The 23,062-nt window shown below is 49.4% G+C and overlaps 1 protein-coding gene across 1 annotated transcript in view; it reads left to right on the plus strand.

The window, feature by feature from the left end:
- The window catches only part of ZSWIM6 (zinc finger SWIM-type containing 6), a 402,232-nt gene that overhangs the window by 254,915 nt on the left and 124,255 nt on the right, over nt 1–23,062 (plus strand). The window lies entirely within an intron of this gene.

The raw sequence follows: 23,062 nt of genomic DNA on the forward strand, positions 1-23,062 counted from the left end.
GCATGTCCTCTTGTAGCTGTTTCCATAGGGGTGTGATGTTTGCCATGCATAAGCTACCTATGCTTTTTACTAAATGTATTCCAAAGTTTCTTTTTCCTAGATAAGGGGGAATGTCTGCTGCAGAATCTCTAGCTCTTCCCCTCTCTGTTCTATTTAGTGCCTTAAATTTGTAGAAGTTGATGGAAAACCATGATATTTCCTCAAACTCTCGCAACTTTGACATGGCCCTGGTGTTAAGGATTTCAGTCGGAATGACGCACACCGGACCAGGACCTTTGCCCTTAGCCTTGGATGTAGCGTGCAATTGGAATGTTTTCTTCATTTTCTGCAAATTCAATTTGAGATGGGGCACAAACCGTCTCGCACCCCCTTCTACAAATACCCTGGGTCACAGTGGACCATGAAACAGGCCGGTTGGTGGGAATGCAATATCACACATTTTAATATTGGGCAGCAATCACCAATGGAGTGATAATTACAACAAAAACCACTGAAATACACTTGGATGTGGACCAACCCTGTGACACATCGTCGTCATCTGATTCCCCACGGTGGGACAATGATTGGGACATGGATTCCCCACTGGAATTCCCCCAGGATGAGGAGTCGTCAAAACAGTCACCCTCAGACGACATCACAGGGTTTCATTCTACAGTCATGAAGGCGTGTCAAGAGTTTGGCCTCCTCGCCTCAGAGGATGAGGAGTGCATTTTATTTGACCATATGGGAAAGAGAAGAAAGGCACTCTACTTCATTCCTGTTCTCAACCACGTCCGACAAGAGGGACTTAAAACAAACAACCATTCACAATCCCAGCTGTGAAAGGGTGCCTCGATTTTAAAAAGTACAACCGATCGGAAAATGCTCCCAAATTCTCAGCCATCTCTCGGGTCGAAATCGAAAACCGAGAAAGAAAAGTGCATGATACAAACGGACAATAAGGCATGACATGAGGATGCCTTTGGGGCAAAAGGTCTTAGCAATTGAGGCCGCAATGGTAAAAGCAGACACCTACCTGGCCATCATAACCAGATATGATGGGGAGATGTGGCATTAGCTTGCTCAGATTCTGGGGCATCTGCCGGGGGAGAAGCGTAAGGAGCAAAGGTGTCCCTAAAGGAAGGAGAGGAGTACTCCAACCTGTGGATCAACATGGTGGCAGACCTGGCAGAAACAGGTTTTAAGCAGGTGGCCAACAGGGTGGTCCTGTGGAGACAGGCGTGGCTCTGATGTAGACTTGGGAGCGGATGTCCACCATAAAGTAGTGGACATGCCCTTTGAGGGTAAGAGCTGTTCAGACCGAAGATTGATGAAGCTCTTAAAACAGTGATATGATATGGCATTTGGAACGCGCCTATACACAAGTGTTTCAAGGCGCGACAAGGCAGGGTGGGGGGAACAAGGGGAAGACGGACAACAATCCTACTAGGCCAGGTGTCATTCAGATTGCGCAAGTGCAGGGGTAGGAGGAAGGGAGAGGTGCATGGGGAAGAGGAGGGGGGGGGGGAAGTGCAGTACAAGGTAAGTAGAATAAATAAAAGGGCCAGCCGGTGGCAAGTGCAAGGTAAGTGCAGAACAAGTGCTGGGAAGGGGGGGCTGTAGGGATACAGAGACAGTCCCGCAGTGCAGGGGTTGCCAGGGAGGCAGTGCAAGTGGAGAGTGGCTGGGCCCAGGACCGAGGTCGGTGAGAGTGGCCCAGTTGCAGATTCAGTGCAGTTTCAGCGAAGAATTAGCAGGGGAGAGGGGAGAGAAAGCAGAAGCAAAGAGGAAGGTTTTGAGGTGCTTCCGGAGATGGTTCTCAAGTTTCAGGGGGGCAGGAAGGCTGTTCCAGAGGGAGGCCCCTGCCGCGGAGAGAGATCTACCCCCAGCTCGTTGCTTCGAGAAGCGGCTGACCCTGAGGGAGTTGGAGACGGATGAGGGAAGGGCTCAGGAAGGAAGATATTTAGGAAGAGAGAGTTGAAGGTATTTAGGCCCCAGGCCCCAGAAGGCCTTGTGGACAATGCAGAGGGTTTTGAACTTTATCCTCGCAGCCACTGGGAGCCAGTGTAGATTTCAGTCCTGGAGAGATACGGTCCCTGGGCTTGAGGCCAAGGACAGTCTCGCAGTTCTGTTCTGGATGAGTTGCAGAGGGCGGAGTGTGGAGGCAGGCAGATTAAGATAGAGGCTGTTACAGTAGTCCAGCTTTGAGAGAACCAGGCCTCGGGAGACAGCGAGCTTCTGGGGGAAGGAGAGGAAGGGAAGAATACCTCTGAGGAGGTGCAGCTGGTAGTGTGACTTCTTAGAGACGTCAGATATGAGGAGAGAAGGAGAGTGTGGAGTCGAAGATAACCCCAAGGTTTTTTTTGCCTTGCAGGTAGGAGCAGGAAGAGGGCCAAGAGAGGCCGGCCAGAGAGCTGCAGGGAAGGAGGGAGTGGGTGTGCCGATGAGCAGAATCTCAGTCTTACTGGCATTAAGGCAGAGGTCATTGGCGGCACACCATTCCTGGATAGCAGACAGTCAGAGATGAGGGAGGGAGGGAGAGGAGGAGGCCGAGGGTAGCCTGAAAATGAGCTGGGTATCGTCCGCATAGCACTGAAAGTTGGGGCAGAGAGCGGCGATGCGGTGGGCAAGGAGTGCCAGATACTGGTTGAACAGCCAGGGAGAGAGATTAGATCCCTGGGGGACACCACAGGTGGAGAAAAATGTCAGAGAGGAAGGACCCGAGTTGGACCTGGGAGGGTCGATTGGAGAGGAAAGAGGTCAGCCACGCCAGAGCCTGACCAGTGATACCCAGGTTATCACGGAGACGGTTGAGCAGGATGGCATGGTTGACGGTGTCAAAGGCAGAAGAGAGATTGAGCAGAATGAGAACACACGGAGTGTTGGAGTCGAGGTTCAAGAGCAGGTCCTCACGGATGTTCAGGAGAGCAGTTTCCGTGCTTCTGGCAGCTCTGAAGCCAGATTGATGGTCATGAAGACTGCCAACAGATTCAGCATGGAGGTTAAGCTGGGAGATGGCCAGTTTCCCCAGGAGCTTTCCCAGGAAGGGAGTGATGGAGATTGGGCGATAGTTAGCCGGGCAGGAGGGGTCAGAAGAGTTTCTTAAGAAGAGGGTGCACAAGGGAGTGCTTAAGGGGCGATGGGAAGACTCCAGAGGCGAAGGAGTGGTTGCAAAAGTCAGCCAGGGCAGGAGCCAGGGAGTCAATGTGGTCCTTGATAGTTTTGGAGGAACAGGGGTGAACCTGTTTAGACAAGACTTTCATAGATCGGACTTGTCCGGAAACCTCGTCAGCAGAAAAAAGGGGAAAGGCAGAAGGAGGGGTGGCTGCAGAAGGGGCAGAGAGGGAGGGAGGGAGGGAGGGAGGTGGTAGGAGGAGAGTGAGGATAGGATGTCCTGAGTTTTAGAGATGAGGTGAGGGGCCAGTGCAGTGGGCCTGGGAGGGGACTGGAGAGGTAGAGACTGCAGCAGGGTTGGCAAGCTCCTTGCAGATTTTAAAGAGTTCGGCCGAGTTGTTAGATGCCGCAGAGATGCGGGCTTGGATAAGGGCTCTCTTCTTGTTGAGAACGGAGAGACGGTATTGCCTTTGGAGCAGGCGGCAGGCCAGTTTGTCAGAGGATGAACATGAAGCACGCCATTTCCTCTCTGCCACCCTGCACTTGCGTTTTAGGGTGAGGAGATCCGAGTCATACCAGGAGTTACATTTGGCTTTGGGCTTCAGGCGGATTCTCATGACAGGGGCAAGGATATCAAGAGTATCAGATATAGCAGAGTGGAGCATGGAGCGGGCTGTGTCAGGGTGGGAGTCAGCCGAAGCGGGAGGGGGGGGTGAGAAGGTGGCTGCGAAAGCCTCAACTGACACGCGCTTCATGGGTCGGATGACCGAGAAGGTGGGTGGCAGTGGTGAGGGTGGCTTTGCCTGTGGGGTAGGGAGGGTGAGGTGGGAGGATAGGAGAAAGTGATCACAACAGGAGAGAGGAGTGGAGAGAGGGACGGAGAGGCGAAGGTCAGAAGAGATCAGAGCATCAAGAGTGTGCCCTGCAGAATGAGTAGGCCCAGACGGTTGAATAGAGAGAGAGAGAGAGTCGCAAAGAACACGAAAAAGTCCTGTGGGGGGACAGGAGGCATCCAAGTGGATGTTGAAGTCACCAAGAAAGAGGAGTTGAGTGGTTGAGGACAGGAGTGAGGAGGAGAAGTCAGCCCACTCAGAGCGGAAGGAGGAGATTTGACCAGGTGGCCGATGGACAGTAGCCATGGTAAGGGAATGGCTAGGAGAGAGAGACGGCAGACAAGGCATTCAAAAGAGGAGTAGGTCTGTGTAGGAGTGACAGAGGCAGGAATCCACTCAGGGAAGATAAGGGCCACACCCCCACCTGCACAGTTGGGCCTGGGCACGGAGAGGATCTTGTAACCGTCGGGTAGGAGTGTGTCAAGGCCGGTGACAGAGCTGGCCGTGAACCATGTCTCAGTGAGACCGAGGACGTCAAGGTCCAGTTCCTCAAGAAGGTGACAGATATCAGAGGAATGCTTGATTGCAGAGCGAGAGTTAAGAGTGGCAATGTAGAGAAGGTTGCCATCCTTGAAGGACTTCCGGGGAGGGGTACAGATCAGAGGTACGCCCTGCGGAGGTGTAGAAGAGGGAGGTGAAGAAGTAGCACGAGAGGGGGCAGGGAGGGGGGGTAGAGGCAAGGTAGCCGAGGATAGAGGAGGGGGGACAGCAGGAGAGGAAAGGAAGTTGATGAGGCGTGGGAAGCGTCTATCAAAGAGATGAAGGTTGGTCTGAGAGCCTTGGACCAAGACGGTCCCATTAGTGTAGACATTAATGATGGCCTTAGAGGAGTGGAAGGAGGCCAAGAGGACATCCCAGCGGGTGCCACTATTAATGGGAGAAGCAGAGAAAGGAGAGAGCACAGAGACCATATGAAGGGTCCATAGGACATGCGAAGGTACGAAAAAGGATGTCAGTGAGAGTTTCCTTGGAGCAGGCACTAGTGTAGGTGTCAGCGATAGGGAGGCCTGGGTTGGAGACCAGGATGTCCTTTTTAAACTTTTTCCTACCAGATTTAGTGAGGATCAAAAAGGACCCCAACACAGTCAAATCCTTAACATCTCTACAGAACCATTGGCCCGTTTTTCGTCAGTTTAGAGGAGCTAAAGGCAGAATGTCCACGCCTTTGTTCAACAAAGAACAGCAATATTCTAGGGCCTCGACATATCACTCTCGGGTGCTAGAGACCGTACGAGGGGTATCAACAATCCAAGGAATATAGGCAAAATCCGCACCGTAAGCAGACCATTCGGATCCCAAAGGGGACAACGGAGCAAAGCCCAAAAGTGACAATCCATCCTAGGACACCCTGCGAAGGAGGATCTCCAGGTTTGCCCAAAACTGGAGAGAAATAACAAAGGACAAATGGGTACTGGATGTGGTATTGTACGGTCACCTACTGGAATTCAAACCACCGACCGCAGGCACACAAGACTGTGCTTCTTTAAGAAGTGCAGCTCATGCCTCAAAAGGCCATTAAAAAAAAGTCCACAGTGACCAAAGGGGAAAGGGAGTATTGTCCCGGTATTTTGTCGGCAAACCAGACAGAAAACGAAGGCCCATTCTGGATTTACACATGTTAAATATAAAGAGCAAGAAGTTCACTATGATCACGCTACAGAAATTGATCTAAGCAATGCAGCACCACGACTACCTTGCATCCCTGGATCTCCAGGACATACTTTCACTTCCCCATACATCCAGGGCACCGGGAGCATCTGGTTCGTGGTCGTCAAGTCCCACTACCAATTCAGGGTCCTTCCATTCGCCCTAACGTCCGCTCCACGCACCTTTACAAAGTGTCTTGTGTCCGTGGCGGCCAGTCTCTGCAAACAGGGTCACCACGTCTATCCCTATTTAGATTAGCTAGTGCGTGCCCCATCAAGGAAGGGAGCACAGCTTTCTATGGCAGCAAGTGCGTCTCTTACAAACGTTAGGCTTCGCCATCAATAACAGAAAATCGTTCTTACGGCCATTGAAGTTTGTATTCCTTGTAGCGGATTTCTCCACCTAGGAACCCACGGTGCATCCCTCCTGTGACAGAGTAAAGCCCTTGCAGCCCTACTGTAAATGTTCACACCAAACAAGGTACGAAAGGTGCGTCAATGCATGCGACTTCTTGGGACAAAAGGCGTGCTGCATATACCTAGTTCCGCACTGCAGACTCCATACGAGAATGCTATGCTACAAAGATCCTGGTGCAAACTGGTCCCAGGTAACCATATCATGGGTGGGACAAAGTACATATCCCTTCCAAGCTGTGCTCACTACTTCAATGGTGGACAAGCAAGGCCAATGTCCGCAGGGATAGAACGCTCTGAAACCTGATGCCTGTCAAGATGCTAGTAACGGATGACCCCCTCCCAGGGGGGTTGGGGAGGGGGGGTGCTCCCGTGGATCAATCATGTCAGGGGGCTATGGACGTTCCGGGAAACATCCATACATATAAATTTGCTTGAAACTCTGGGTGGTTCAGTGTGTGCTCAAATCATTCCTCGCACTACTGAAGAACCGGACAGCCAGCTGACCTGGCGCTGGTTGAGAGCTCCCACCACCAAGCAGTCATACCACTTAAAGTGGAGACTATTTTGCAAGTGGTGCGAAACACCAGGCTTAACCCATTCCGGATAACGCCGGAGAATATACTACCGTATCTTCGTGGCCTGCCAAACGGGGCCTCGCCCATAACTCTGTTAAATTGAATCTGGCGGCCATCTCTTGGGGGGTGTAGGGGGCGGAAGCATTTCCTCACAGGCCTTTTTAGGAGTTTCACACCAGTAAAAGGATATCGCCAGAATGGAGCCGCAATACCATTCTCTCAGGATTCATGGGGAAAATGTTTGAACCCATGGCCTCTACACTGAATATATGAAAGATCCAATGCTCGTGGAGAACGTTTCTTACCTGTAACTCTTGTTCTCCAGCCTTATCTTTCATAGATTCACATGCGCCCTACTTGCATCTCATCGGATAAACCCACATGCACCCTATGGGCATACATCACCGCAGGACCAGAATCTCAGGGGAAGAGGAAGAGTGTTAAGTCTAGTGCTGCTCGAGGTCCCATAGGTGGGGACCAAAAGCACCTATAGCAAGGGTGTTGGGCTACAAAATGTAGGTTCTTCATGCCTATACCAAGAGAAGTCAAAAGGTAACCAAGGATTCCCAGCCTGACTGGGAATATTCACAGCATGTGAATCTATGAAAGATACCAATGCTGGAGAACAGGTAAACCCTCTCCTTTTCCTTAAGCATTATATGATGTAACTTGTATGGCCCTATGGCTGAAATACAGGTTGTTTGCTTGGTGAGGTAGACATGTATCCTTTGCATTATAACGCTGAAACCTAATTGGCTCCTCAAGCAAACGAACCCTCTTCCGTGACCAATGAAGAGACTTTATACTGTAACCTTTTCTAGAGTTGACTGGTTGGGGTACCCGGCATTGCCCGTGTCCTGATCGAGTGGTGCCTCGTGCCCTGGAGGATGTTGCTCTTGCCCTTATGTTGGCAAGTCGTGCTGCTGTTGTGTTTCAGAAGCTATTGATATTTATTTTCTCTTTGCATCAGATGGAGCTTTTCCAGGTGATCGCTTTTGGTGCTGCATGTTTCAGTCACTCAGTGGCTTCAGCACATTTGAGAAAATGTCCAAGAAAGATTGATCGTGCTCTCTTCTTGTGAATGAACTTAAGTAAACTTTATTCTTGCCATTTCCCATATTTGGAGTGGCGTGATTAAAAAAAGTTTTCATTCCCTTTAAACATGATTTAATAATCACTTTCGAAATGTATACAGTAATAATAAATTTCAAAGAAATAACCAACACTTGGAACATTTTACTTAAGACACTTTTCTAAATTTGGCCTCCTGGTGCCTACTGTAGTACCTACTGTAATGAATCTGGGTGAGCATCCGTAGACCCCCTCATTTACTGAGTGAATTGTTTGCATCCAAACATAGACTACATTCTTGCCCCAGACAAATGAGGAATCCATGGAACATTTGGTAGCAGTGGGTTCAACGGTGTGGATTTGTATAGCCGGACATACACACTCATCTAAAAAAAATAAAAATGCTTTGCATCCAAACATAGACTACGATCTTGCCCCAGACAAAAGAGAAATGAATGGAAAATTTGGTAGACTTGGATTTGTATAGCTGGACAGGGAACACACACACCTCCTTTTTATATATAACGATTATTGAATATTTAACAAGTTATTTCTTTCTTTTCTGGACACTGTACTCAACCCCTCATAAGCTAATCGATTTGTGATTGAGGAGTTTGGGGCTTGGTAATGTAACGTTCCCTGTATAGTTGCATAAGTCATGTGACAGACTAACTTCTGCCCTGCAGGAGTACAAGGATGAATAGAGGCTTCAGCCCTCACACTTATGAAATCCGAAGGTTAACCCCATCATAAAGGTAACGGGTACAGTTATGTAATATACAGCCTTTTGTGGCAACGCGAGCCAATGGAAGGCTATATTCTGAAGAGGGTTGTGATTCATTAGTCACTCGGACTGTAAAGTACAGCCGTCCAAAATAAAGGGAATGTCAATCAAGGTTCTATAAAACCATATATACTTTAAACGCACCGTTTGCAATAATAACTAAATAAAAAAAACTCATATTGCAGCCAGCAGGTTGCAGCACTCTGGTGAATAGTCAATGAAAAACACAATGTTCTTTTGAAAAGGATATGTTGTAGGATTATAGTGACGTAGCCAGTCTCTAGGGCCAACAAATGGGCCGGGTGGAAGTTATCGGGCAAAAATCACTTTGCAGTGTTTTGGTGGTTTGACAACGGGGAACCAGGCTTCTGTGCTATATTGGTGGTTCGAATCTGAAACCCAAAAAAGGTGATATCTGGTTTTTGAATCTGAACCACTGGCACTACCATGGGCAACCTTCCACGCCACCGTTTTTCAGCCCATCTGTGCCATTGCAAAAGGGGTCCAGCCATATTCAAATCAGTCAGGTACTGCCATCAGGCCAGCTCCCCTCTCCACAGAAACACAAGCAGCCCCAGACATGTTTCAGCCTTGTCCATGAGGTGCAGCTTGGTTCCCTATGGTGCAGCGAGGCGTCTGGCATACCCTCTCGCACAGGGAGACTAACTAGAACCAAAAAAGTGATGGGTGGAAGGTTTTGATTAAATATGAACCTTTGGCACTGCTCTGAGCACCCTTCCACACCACTATTTTATTAGCCTGTTTGCACCATTGCAAAAGGTCTGTAGCCAAACTGCCACCAATGGGAGCATCCCAGCCCGAAGTGCTGTACCAGGTGTTTCGAATCTGGCTCGAATGTGCCAGTTGCAATAGTCCAGATGGCAAGCAAATGTCGAGTGGTATTCGAACTGAAGGTTGCTGCAGTTCAAAATGATGCAGATTGTTGTGGTCACCAGGTTCTTTGACGTCAGACTGGCTGATATCAAGATGTGCAGAGAGCTGGTTGATGTTGTGCTCTAAGGTCATGGCAGTGTGCTGGTCAATGTGTTTTTTTTTTTTTTTTGTGTGTGTTTTTTTTTTGTTAGAGCTGAGGCAATGGCAGTACTGTGATTCAAAGGTCAGTGCAAGTCTGCTCCGGAAGGTCCTGTTGGTTTGAAAAGTGTTGAACGCGCTCTAATCATGGCTTACCATGGTTCAGTGGCAAACGCGCAGGAATCCTGGCCGTCGTGGCTCCCGGGAGCAGAGAGTCCAACACTAGGGTATCGAGGGTAAGAGTAGTCCTTGTTCTCATGCTCCCAAACACTGGGGAGGCTGGCATACACCTGCAGGAGTCCTTTATCTTGGTAAGGCCCTGGCTAGCATGTGGCTGGTATAGAGGCAGGTTTTGCTCTAGCAGGCAGTCACCTTCAACGTGCCCTTGGAATAATAAGGTTGCGATCTTGCCTCTGTCTTGGACTGTCTGTCTTCACCTCACAATTGGAGGAATTGGGAAAGGACTACTCTCCAGCAGGGTCCCAATTCAATCTTCATTGGTTGAAGTTATGATGTGATGCAAAGGAGTTGGAGACCCCTTTTCTTTAAAGCCAAAAGTCTATAGGTGATTAGACAAAAGCAAGCCTGCTTTAAGGGTACCTTTCCTGTCCTTGGAACAAGTGGACTTTGCCTTCTGACATTCCACACATTCCTGATCTTTCTCACTCCTCTTCAGATGAGGAATTTCATTTCGAGTATTCAAGACCCTCTGCGTCAGGGATTGCGGCACACCCCATCCCTAATGACACAACCGGGACCAAACCTTCTAAGACTTAATACACCCCAGGTCCGCCGACTGGGAACCATCTTCCAAGACATCCAGTTACATCCACCTTAGGCTGCGCAAGCCGCTTGATAAAGAAGTTCGCGCCAGACTACGTGCTGAATGTCCACGACCAGACATTGCGGATAAAGTAGCTCTGACTCCGGAGCTCGATTCTAAAATGATTTACCTTTTTTGGGTAAAAACCTTAAAGACCCCAGGAAGGGTATTGATCGCGCCTGGAAAGCCTGCCAGGACAAAGTATTGGACATAGCAGGTCCACTAGCAAACATCGACGATCTTGCGAATGCACCCATCTCCTCATCGGACCCCATCGACCCAGTGATACTGTCCGGTTGGGTCCAGAGGGCTATTTGCCTCTTGGGCAACGTCAGTTGAGCCATCTCAACAGAGCGACGGAAAGGCATCCTATACAAGATGCCAAATTAACCGAACTGGCAGACACAAAATCCGGCCCAACGGCGCAAGGCCAGCTTTTCGGAGACCCTTTCATGAAGGAGATGACAAAATTCATCGGGACATTCACGGCGTTGGACAAAGCACAGGCTTCAATAAAGAGTATTTGCAACCAAGGTTTTCTCCAGGGCCGGATGAGGAAGAGGTCGCTCTTCCGGCCGTTTCTACTTCGACAAGAGACCTCAACAATCTTGAAGGCAGCATAATTCCTGGCAAGAACGCCCCGACACTTTCTTCCGCTCGAGAGGTCGTGGAAGAGGGTGTCCCTGGAGGAGAGCGGCCAGATACTCTGGCCAACAACAACCCACAGGTCAATGTACTGATAACTGCGCCAGCGCCCCTAACACCTATAGGAGGGAGGTTAAGGATGTTTGCAAATGCTTGGGATACCTTATCGGGAGATGCCTGTGTCCGAGACACAGCTCTTGGTCTACACCTAGAGTTTTTTACACAGCCCATTCAGACATGTCGCCCCCCTCCCATAGTAATGTCTCTATCAGACCAAACCGCCTTAGACAGCGAAATACTCAGTCTCCATCAGAAGCAAGCGATTCGCCCCTGCTCAAGTCAGGGAGGCTTTGTCATGCCTACCCCCGGAGCACCAGGCCAGGCCCAGCACCCCCGGAAGCAGGCATCATGCCCTCGGCTAAAAGCCCAGCGGCCCCTTATAGGGGCTCTTTGGACTCAGTCCTGGCGCCTTTGGCACCAGGCTCATGTTGGACATCAGTCCTGGCGCCATAGGCGCCAGGCTCATAAAGGGAGGGGTTTTGTGCACTTACCTGATGCAGACCATGCTGCACGCTTCAGGCCTCCCTGAGACCTGAAAGGGACTATTTTTTCACTCTGGTGTGGCCAGGGAAGGATACATACCTAGTTGGGGAAGGATACATACCTGGGACTTCTTTGGAGGCTATTTAAGCCACGCCCAGACAGCAGCTCATGCTTCGCGTTTTTCTGCTTCCTGCAGCTTAACGCTCACCGTGTCTGCTCCTGCTCCTGGACTCCAGCTACGCCCGCCTCGAACCTGGAAGACCTGCAAGGAAGGAAGAGAAGAGAAAGGTGAAAACCAAGGACTATTTCAAACTTCTTACCTGCATCTGGAATCTTCTCGCCAGCATCCCTGAAGAAAGACTTCCATTTAAAAGCATTGCGTTGCTTGCTGCAGCGCCACGCTTCACTCACCTGTCCTCGAGACATCTCCCGGCTCCATCGCGGCTGTCTGCATCGGACGCCACATCTGTGCACCTAGGGGAGAGAGGAAGAAACAAAAGGTGAGCAGAAGGAACACAGAAGGAAAGCCTGATTAACAGCCATAATACCGGCTTTTCTTCCACATTTCGGGTCGGCGCCGCCCCGTTGGCAGGTACCGTACCCCGGCCCTTATGGGGAAAGGACAAGAGACATTTCTGGGGAATGATGAGGACATTTAGAGGGATCGCCCTCATCACTACTCAACTCGGCAGTTTAACCCCTCGATGCATCGCCTTCATTCTGCACCTGAAATAAAGGACAGATCACAGGTTAGAAAGACAACATAAAGGGGGCCTCACTTGAACTTTGAACTTTCATACTTACGGCGCATCGCTCAGGAAAGTCAAGTGGATTTTGCCAGCGCCATTCTGAAAACCAGTGAAGTAACTGGACGAACACGCGCCCCTGCACCAGAAGCAGGATGGAGTTCATCCTTCCAAACCATAAGGTGAGCTTAAACCGGGGTTTGGAGGAAGTTGGAGAGGAACGAAGGGGGAAGGGGGAAAGGGTGGAGCTAGCACACTATTCTGCAGACTGTTAATCCCCTTTCTCATCTGCAGAAGGATATTCCTACGGGCCAGGCAAGCACGATTTGGAGGTCCTGTCCAATCGGTGTTCCGGGTCCTGCGCATCACGCTAGAAGAGGCCACAGCAATCCAGTCTAGACCAGCGCCCCCGTGGGAACCAGGTGAGCGTTACAGAACGCAAAGCCTTCCTACAAATTCCCACCCAGGCGCTATGGAAACTTCTGAAACTGACCAGTTGGCCCAATTACTGGGGGAATTACGGGCCGAAGTACACGCCGCTCATCAAGAGACTAGTGCCCTCAGGAGGGAATTGATTGTAATAAAGGATAGAGCTGATGACCTGGCTAGACAGCTTTTGCAAGGTCAAGCTGGACAAACTCCTTTATCCGGTTCCGGGGGAACCCCGCTCCTGTGGTTTCCAGTAACCCGGTGCAGATTAATCTACCTGGAAACATGCCGCTGGCCCCACCTGAACGCTTTGCTGGGGACCCCAAACGATTCGCCGTATTCATGAATCAGTGTCGTTTGCACTTCCTATGCAGACCTGGGGCCTTCCCTAATGATCAGACCAAGGTAGCCTTTGTGTTGTCATATCTCAGCGGCTGTGCTGCCGATTGGTCAGTCCCACTGGTAACTCAAGATGACCCGATTCTTTGTGATTTTCAAGGATTTCAAACAAGCATGGAAAGGTTATTTGCTCAACACTCCCAGGGACAGGCTCTGGATGACGAACTTCTATCTCTGCGACAGGGCAATCAAGATCTTCTATCCTACATTGCAACCTTCAATAGACTAATTGTGGAAACTGGTTGGCCAGAGGATAAAAGAATCACGTTATTCTATCGAGGTCTACGCGGAGAACTTAAAGATGTCCTGGCACAAGTTGTAAATCCGCCCCAAGAATGCACTGAATATATAGACTTAGTGGTCCAAATGGATCACAGGCTGCAAAACAGAAAAGCAGATCGGTCCAAGTTTGAAACCCGGGTGTTGGCCAAGACCCACGCTAACCCCAAGGGGGCTGATGCCTCGGAGCCTATGCAAATCGGAGGTGTTAAAGGACCCCTAACTCAAAAAGAACGGGAAAGAAGACGACAGATGCAATTATGCCTTTATTGTGGGTCCTCTGGACACTTTCTATGAGATTGCCCGGTTAAGCCGCCCAAGAAGGTGGTAGGAGCCGCTGATAAAATCCATGGAAACTCTGTATCGGGAAACGACCATGCCCGGCAAGCGTAGGGGTCCGCTTGCCGAGCTTGAAAACTAACTCTCAGACCTCGCATTTCATTGTGCCAATGGTCCTCGTAGATCCGGAACAGCCTAAACTGTTGTATGCTATAAAGGCATACATCGATAGCGGGGCTATAGGAAACTATGTGGATCGAGAATTGGTCTCTAGGATAAGCCTCCCTCCAAGTCCTAAAACCAACAAAGATGTGATCACCACAGTAGATGGAACCGAAATTGCCTCTGGACCGGTAACACATTCCACAGCTGAGGTGACACTTGTAGGTCCGGATGGCCATCGGGAGGCAGTTGTGTTTGATGTAATCAAGGCTCCACAGTTTCAGCTTATTCTCGGAATCCCTTGGTTAGAGACACATAATCCTCAAATTGATTGGCGAGCGAAGAGAATAACCTTCCCGGATTGTGCACAAACCTGCTACCCAGAAAATCCAAAGATTAATCTAGCATCAGTAACCTCTGTCCCCGTGCGACTACCTCCAGAGTACCAAGACTTTCAGGACGTCTTCCAAAAGGAACAGGCCAACACGTTACCTCCCCACAGATCGTACGATTGCCAAATCGATCTGGTGCCCGGTGCACAACCCCCTTGTAGCAGGATTTACGCCCTTACTGAACCAGAGAATCTGCATTTGAAACAATATTTAGATCAATACCTAGCCAATGGTTTCATTCGCCCGTCAAAGTCCCCGGCATCCTCAGCTTTGTTCTTCGTGCCTAAAAAAGAAGGCGACCTTAGAACTTGTATCGATTACTGCGCATTGAACCAGATAACTGTTAAAAATCGTTACCCTCTGCCTCTGATCCCTGAACTCCTTGACCAGGTGAAGGACGCTTGCGTATACACCAAGTTAGATCTCCGGGGGGCTTATCTGGTACGAGTAAAAGAAGGTGACGAATGGAAAACGACCTTCCGTACAAAATATGGACTATTCGAATACCAGGTGATGCGTTTCAGGTTGTGCAACGCGCCTGCAGCCTTCCAATTCTTCATGAACGATGTCCTTCGGGAACTCATCGATGTCTGTGTTGTCGTGTATATCGATGACATTCTTGTGTACTCCTCTTCGGAATCTGATCACAGAAAGCATGTCAGAGCCGTCCTAGAGAAACTGCGCCAGCACAAACTGTTTGCCAAGCTGGAAAAATGTGTTTTCCATACCACCGAGGTTGAGTTTCTCTGATTCATCCTGACACCTAAAGGGGTCCGAATGGATTCACGGAAAGTGGATGCCATCCTCAAATGGCCATCACCTAGTTCGGTGAAAGGTGTCCAAAGCATGCTTGGTTTTGCCAACTTTTATCGCAGGTTTATCCCAGAGTTTTCACGTGTGGTGCAACCCATCACTGCTGTAACGCTCACCTGATTCCCGTAGAGGCGCCGGTCTTGACTGGGCGTATACCGTATTTCAAAGGTGATGTGTAACACACGGCTGGCTCTTTGGGCTGGCCCTCTGTGCACTGTATGTCTGACTAGAAGGGTAAGATGTCTGCAGATAGAAAATATGGGATTAAGGAACTGGGTTATTGAATGTCTCTCTTCTTCCCTTTCTCTTCGCCTGTAGAACCCCAAAGGTTAACGCTCTCACCTTACGTAAGTGAACGCCGTGCTCTCCATCTGCCTCGGGGCAGGGTGCTGTAACCAGTTTCTTCACTGGATAAGGGGAGCAGGCCTCTTGACTTCAGAGGACTGCTGTCCGTCGTTTACTGCACGAACGGTAAGTTTCGAGTAATTCTAATGTCTTTAAAGTCTTTAGTAATGATGTTTCTTGTTTTGCAGGGTTCCGGCGATGGCGGATGACGGGCTGAAGTGAGTTGAAGATGGAGCCCGTGTGATGAATAGAAGCGCCTGAAAGCACGTAAGTAAGCGCTTGTTGCCCGCTTCACGATGCGCTCTAACTGTCCTTTTATTTTGCAGGTACAAGTTCGGAGCGGCTGCAGGGTGCCGGAATACCCACTGGGTTAGATGTGGAAAGGAGTAATGGCACGTGAGTATTAAAGTTCCCCAATGTCTTTAAACGCACCTTGTTTTGTCTTTCAGATGCGGGATGCAGCGCCGAAGGCCTCCGGAGCGTGCGAAGAGTTGGTAAGCTTTTGTCTTTCAGATGCCGGAATGCAGTGTGAAGACCTCCGGAGCGCACGAAGAGTAGGTAAGCCTTTGTCTTTCAGATGCCGGAATGCAGCGCGAGGCGTTGGTGACAGCCGATGGCCCAGGTAAGTGAAGAGCTGTCACTGAAGGCCGTAATGCTAACCTGTTCTTTCTTGTCTTTATAGGTGTTGCTGAAGACTGGATTCAGGATGGTAAGCCTTTTTCCTTAGGCCCAGGATCAGATGCAGAAGACACGATGAGCGTTCTGCTGCAGAGGATGCAGAATAACGCAAAGCAAGATTCATCCATCGGGTGTGGTTTAAATAGCCTCCTGTAGTGCTTAGGTATCTCCTTCCACAGCCACGCCTAGGTAAGAAAAGAGTTCCTTCTTTCCAGAAGAGTTCCAGTGTTCTGAATCTAGGGAGTGGCTCCTGCCCCACCCAACAGGAAAAGTAGTTCCAAACAGAAGAGGATCAGAGGCTCAACTGGCAGGCAAGTAAGCAGCATGGTCTGCTGCAGGTAAGTCCACCCAAGCATTATGAGCCCGGCGCTTCCAGCGCTGGGACTGGGCATATTTATGAGCCTGGTGCCACTGGCGCCAGGACTGGGTCCAAAAGGTCCCAATTGGGACTGGTTGGCACTCAGAACCTGGGTTATGGATCTGCTTCCAAGGGAGTTGGGAAAACCCTGACCTTTTGGAAGCAGAGATCATGACAACTGCACTCTTGCGAAAAAATAAACTTTTTGAATGGACCGAGGAAGCGAACAGGCCTTTCAGGAGTTGAAAGCTAAGTTCACGGCCGCACCTATTTTGAAGCACCCGCGTCCCGATCTCCCATATATAGTCGAAACCGACGCGTCCAGCTTAGCCATGGGAGCTGTCCTGTCTCAGAGAGACCCTGAAACCAACCAACTGCACCCCGTAGCATTTTGGTCCAGAAAGTTCTCGCCGCCGGAGATAAATTATGCGATCATCGATAAGGAACTATTAGCCATTAAGTCCGCCTTCAAGGCTTGGCGGCATTATCTCCTCGGCGCCCGGCATACCATCACCGTGATCACTGATCACCGAAATTTACAATATTTGAAAACTGCCAAGGCTCAATCATCTAGACAGCTCCGATGGGCTTTGTTCTTTGCTGAGTTCGATTTTGTAATCACCTACCGCCCCGGCTATAAGAATGGTAAGGCGGACGCTCTATCCCGAATTGGAATGGAAGAAATAGACACAAACTCAGAACCTGTGCCGATAATTCCCGAACAAAGAATTTTGGGGATAACCACTTTACAAACCCTTGAAGACATTCAAGCACGAGTGAAACAATTCCTGGACTCTTCAGCCTTGCAGGATTGGATCAAAAAGGGGTCTAACTTTTCAGTCAAGGATGGCTTACCTTACTTCCAAGGACGCTTATTTTTGCCAGAAAAGGAATTGCAAGAACTGGTTATTTCCCGTCATCATGATACCCTGATGGAAGGACATCCTGGCATTGCCAAAACGGAGGAAAAGGTTAAACGACAATTCTGGTGGCCTTCCTGTCGAAAGGATATTAAATTTTTCGTGATGTCCTGTGGAGTTTGTGCCCAAATCAAATGTCAAAAGACAAGACCCGCCGATCTTCTTCAGCCCTTAGACATTCCACCAGCACCTTGGCACACCCTGTCACTAGATTTTATCACGGACCTGCCCTCTTGTAATGGTTACAATACTATTCTGGTCGTGGTGGATTTATTTTCCAAAATGGCCCACTTTATTCCGTTGAAAGGATTACCTTCAGCCTTTGTTCTTGCCAAAGAATTCCTCGAAAATATCATCCGTTTGCATGGATTCCCGTCCATACTAGTCTCCGATCGGGGAAGCCAGTTTATTTCTCATTTTTGGAAAAAGTGTTGTCAACTGGCACAAATCGACGTAAGACTCTCGACCAGCCACCACCCACAGACCGATGGTCAGACGGAGAGAACGAACCAGACCCTTGAACAATATCTACGATGTATGTTGCACCAATCGGAGGGTAACTGGAAGGACATTTTATGGGTGGCAGAATATGCATACAATAACTCGATACACTCGAACTGGTCAGAGCCCCTTTTATACCCTATATTGACATCACCCTCGTACTTCAGACTTGGACTCACCTCTGAGCCTTGGAAATGCCCGCAGTGGACCATTTGCATTCTACGATTACTCAAGCCTTCAATGATGCAACTGCACATTTGCAACATGCAAAAGGGAAATACAAAAAGAATGCGGATCTGCATCGAAGAGAGGCGCCTCCATACCAAATAGGGGATCAAGTATGGTTGGCTACCAAACACCTATCACTCAAGGGGCCTCGAACATTTAATCCAAGGTATTTAGGCCCTTACTCGATCAAAGCTATAATCAACCCAGTGGCAGTCAAGCTCTATCTACAACCAGCTAACATGCGGATTCACCCCGTTTTTCATGTGTCACTTTTGAAACCAGTGCACCCAGGAACCAGATTAACAAAGCCACCAGAGCCGATTCAGATAGATGGGGAGCCTGAATTCGAGGTGAAGAACATTTTGGATTCTATTATCTCAAAATCAAAACTTTTCTATCTAATTGATTGGAAAGGGTACAGGTCTCAGGAAAGGTCTTGGGAACCCACTGATCACGTACATGCACCTCGGCTGGTAAAAAGGTTCCATCTGAATTTCCCAAACAAACCGAAACCTCCAGAGCGAACGACCTTGGGAGGGGCCTCGGGGGGGGGGGGGGGGGGGAGAAGGGGGGGTGGGGGAGTGCTGTCATGATGCCTACCCCCGGAGCACCAGGCCAGGCCCAGCACCCCCGGAAGCAGGCATCATGCCCTCGGCTAAAAGCCCAGCAGCCCCTTATAGGGGCTCTTTGGACTCAGTCCTGGCGCCATAGGTGCCAGGCTCATAAAGGGAGGTGTTTTGTGCACTTACCTGATGCAGACCATGCTGCACGCTTCAGGCCTCCCTGAGACCTGAAAGGGACTATTTTTTTCATAGGGACTATTTTTTCACTCGGGCGTGGCCAGGGAAGGATACATACCTAGTTGGGAAAGGATACATACCTGGGACTTCTTTGGAGGCTATTTAAGCCACGCCCAGACAGCAGCTCATGTTTCGCGTTGTTCTGCTTCCTGCAGCTTAACGCTCACCGTGTCTGCTCCTGCTCCTGGACTCCAGCCACGCCCGCCTCGAACCTGGAAGACCTGCAAGGAAGGAAGGAAGAGAAGAGAAAGGTGAAAACCAAGGACTATTTCAAACTTCTTACCTGCATCCGGAATCTTCTCGCCAGCATCCCTGAAGAAAGACTTCCATTTAAAAGCATTGCGTTGCTCGCTGCAGCGCCACGCTTCACTCACCTGTCCTCGAGACATCTCCCGGCTCCATCGCGGCTGTCAGCATCGGACGCCACATCTCTGCACCTAGGGGAGAGAGGAAGAAACAAAAGGTGAGCAGAAGGAACACAGAAGGAAAGCCTGATTAACAGCCATAATACTTACCGGCTTTTCTTCCACATTTCGGGTCAGCGCCGCCCCGTTGGCAGGTACCGTACCCTGGCCCCTATGGGGAAAGCACAAGAGACATTTCTGGGGAATGATGAGGACATTTAGAGGGATCGCCCTCATCACTACTCACCTCGGCAGTTTAACCCCTCGACGCATGGCCTTCATTCTGCACCTGAAATAAAGGACAGATCACAGATTAGAAAGACAACATAAAGGGGGCCTCACTTGAACTTTGAACTTTCATACTTACGGCGCATCGCTCAGGAAAGTCAAGTGGATTTTGCCAGCGCCATTCTGAAAACCAGTGAAGTAACTGGACGAACACGCGCCCCTGCACCAGAAGCAGGTTGGAGAGTTCATCCTTCCAAACCATAAGGTGAGCTTAAACCGGGGTTTGGAGGAAGTTCGAGAGGAACGAAGGGGGAAGGGGGAAAGGGTGGAGCTAGCGCACTATTCTGCAGACTGTTAATCCCCTTTCTCATCTGCAGAAGGATATTCCTACGGGCCAGGCAAGCACGATTTGGAGGTCCTGTCCAATCGGTGTTCCGGGTCCACGCTAGAAGAGGCCACAGCAATCCAGACTAGACCAGCGCCCCCGTGGGAACCAGGTGAGCGTTACAGGCTTCTTCAGTCCCATTTTTCTGGTACGCAGGAAGCAAAAAGTGCGCCCATTCATAAACCTCAGAGCGCTCAATTAGTTCATCCTTTACCGCCATTTCAAAATGGAAGGTATACACATGCTCCCATCTTCTCAGACCGAACGACTGGCTTATGCGCCTAGACTTAAAAGACGCTTAACTCGCAGTACCGATTCATCAAACACACATCAGTTACCTCACATTCTCCTGGAGAAACCGAGATTGGGAATTCACAAGTCTCCCATTCGGACTCTCTTCGGCACCTTGGGTATTCACCAAACTCTTAAAACCTGTAGTAGCTCGATTAAGAGAGCAAGGTGTCCGTCTCATAATTTATTTAGACGACATTATTTTCATGGCCCAATCACAGGAGTTAGTTCAGAAACAAACCAAACTAGCAATAAACTTGCTACACAGCCTAGGTTTTCTTATAAACTGGGAGAAGTCAGTTCTACTTCCATCCAAAAATATAGAATTTCTAGGATTCATAGTGGATACACAGAATTCGCAGCTTCGACTCCCATCAGCCAAGATTCACTATACCAAAAGAGAAATACGCAGACTCTTACAGAAGAACATGTTCTCCCTTTGAGAACTAGCAAGAGTGATAGGGCTACTTTCATCTTCCATCCAAGCAATATTTCCCGGCCCTCTTCACTATCGAGAGCTGCAAAGACTAAAGGCCAACACTTAAGGAGAAACCTTTCTTATTCTCAACTACTGACACTGTCTCCTCAAGCGAGGACAGAGCTCAACTGGTGGCTCTCTCACCTGGAAGCCTGGAACGGCAGAGCCATCTTCGGCTCCGCTCCAGATATTATCAAGTCGGCTGCCAGTCGCTCCGGTTGGGGAGCGAGATGCGGTCCCATAGCCACGGGAGGGACTTGGTCCCCACAGGAGCTGGACCTTCATATCAATTGTCTAGAGCTTCTTGCAGGTTCCTTTGCAGTGCGCTCTTTTGCCAAAGACAAAGCGAGTTGCTGTATTTTACTAAAGATGGACAACATCTCAGCGGTAAGACACATCAACCATCTGGGCGGCACCAAGTCGAGACCCCTAACAGAATTAGCCAAAGACTTCTGGCATTTCTATCTGGATCACCAGATTTCAGTTACAGCGGAGTACCTTCCTGGCCTCTCAAATGCAGTAGCGGACTGGTACTCACGCCACTCGACCGATTACGGCAATTGGAGAATCAACAGAGATTTTCCTCCGCCTTCAGGAGATCTGGGGATCGATGTCCATAGACCTCTTTGCTTCCAGACTCAACTCCCAACTACCAGCTTTCTACAGCTGGAGGCCGGATCCAGCAGCAGCTGCAACAGACGCATTCTTACAGTCATGGTCTCAGGGAATACTGTATGCCTTTCCTCCTTTCACTATGATAGCGAGGACCCTGTCGAAGGCCCGTCAGGAGCACGCAAATCTTATACTTATAGCGCCGGTCTGGACATCTTGGACTTGGTATCCAGTTCTTCTGGAACTTTCTATGGATTCTCCAATCCTACTACCCCAGTTTCCGGATCTCCTATTAGATCCATCAGGTCAACGTCATCCTCTCCTACTCAACAGATCTGACCTTAGCAGCCTGGAGGATTTCAGGTCAAGATGGAGAGTCCCAGGCATGTCTCACAAAGCGATCAACCTTATCGAAGAGAGCTGGACTCCTAGTACCCGGAAGAGATATTCCAACTCTTGGAGCATCTGGAGCTCCTGGTGTCGTAAGAAAGGATTACATCCAATTTCAGCACCTGTAGAAGAGATTTTTAATTTTCTAGCATCCCTAGCGGAAAAAGGGCTCGCCTACAGGTCTGTGACCGCCTACCGTTCAGCAATTTCGGCAGGTCATGACCTTATCCAAGGAGTACCAGCAGGAGAACACCACCTCGTCTGCAGGTTGCTCAAGGGTGTAAGGCTTACCGTCCGACCTCCAGCTCGCTATGACAAGCTTTGGGACGTTAATAAAGTACTGAACCTTTTTTTGGCATGGCCTAGTTACGAAGAACTATCGCGTACAGCCCTATCTGGCAAACTCACTACTCTACTCTGCTTGGCCTACTGCAGGAGAGTCTCAGACATCAGAGCTCTAGATCTAGCAGGCAGAACCTTTTCTCCTGATGGCATTGTATTCCATATTCGTAGAAGAACAAAGTGTAATTCCAGGGCGATTTCCTATCCCGCCTTTAGAGATCAACCGAAGCTCTGCTTGATTAAATGCTTGAAAGTCTACGAAGAAAAGACGGCTCCACTCAGAACCTCCCCTAACGGGCAGCTACTGATCGCTCTGCGTAAACCGCACAAAGCAGTATCAGCACCGACCTTAGCACGTTGGGTCCGGTGGACGCTAGCTCAAGCAGGGATAGACACCAAGCATTTCGGAGCCCACTCAGGAGCCACGGTCTCCAGCCTTTCAGGCAAGAGTTCGCCTAGAAGATATCATGAGGATGGCAGACTGGGCTAGTGAGTCAGTTTTAAAACCATTCTACCTAAAGCCAGTAGATCAGCCGGCATCTATTGTGGTAAGTAAGCTTTAAACAAGCATAATGGGAGCCTCCGGTCTTGACATAGAATTAAGACTTTCTAGTAAGTTATTATGGAAAATCTTTATTCTATTAAAGGCTCGGAGGCGAGCATTATCCCACCCGGAGAGAAAATAACAGCATGTTACCTGATGTTAATTAAAGATGTAATGAAAAGATTAATGTTCTGAAATTTACATGTACCCTATCGGAATAACTACAAGATTTTCTCCCACCCTGATAAGGGATCTAGGGTTGTCATATACAAGAGACGAACATTTTCCTTTTTCTTGACCACGCCTGCAGACAAGTCCGCCTGATCTCGGCCCGAGACAAGTTCTTCTTCAAGTTAGCTACAATTATCTCCTACTATGGACAGCCAAGTTCGCAGCCCAGAAAGAGGAAGTGTCAACATGTTTAGGACTGTTTATGCAGGGGATCTGAACTACTATTGGTGGACTAGGTCACGTGTTGATGGCATCAAAATGAACTGGAGCCAAGCTCCCTGGGAAATGTAGTTTTCTTCAGACTCT

Source organism: Ambystoma mexicanum, chromosome 6p (genome assembly GCF_040938575.1).
Source record: "Ambystoma mexicanum isolate Mex_15411 chromosome 6p, UKY_AmexF1_1, whole genome shotgun sequence".
NCBI lineage: Eukaryota > Metazoa > Chordata > Amphibia > Caudata > Ambystomatidae > Ambystoma > Ambystoma mexicanum.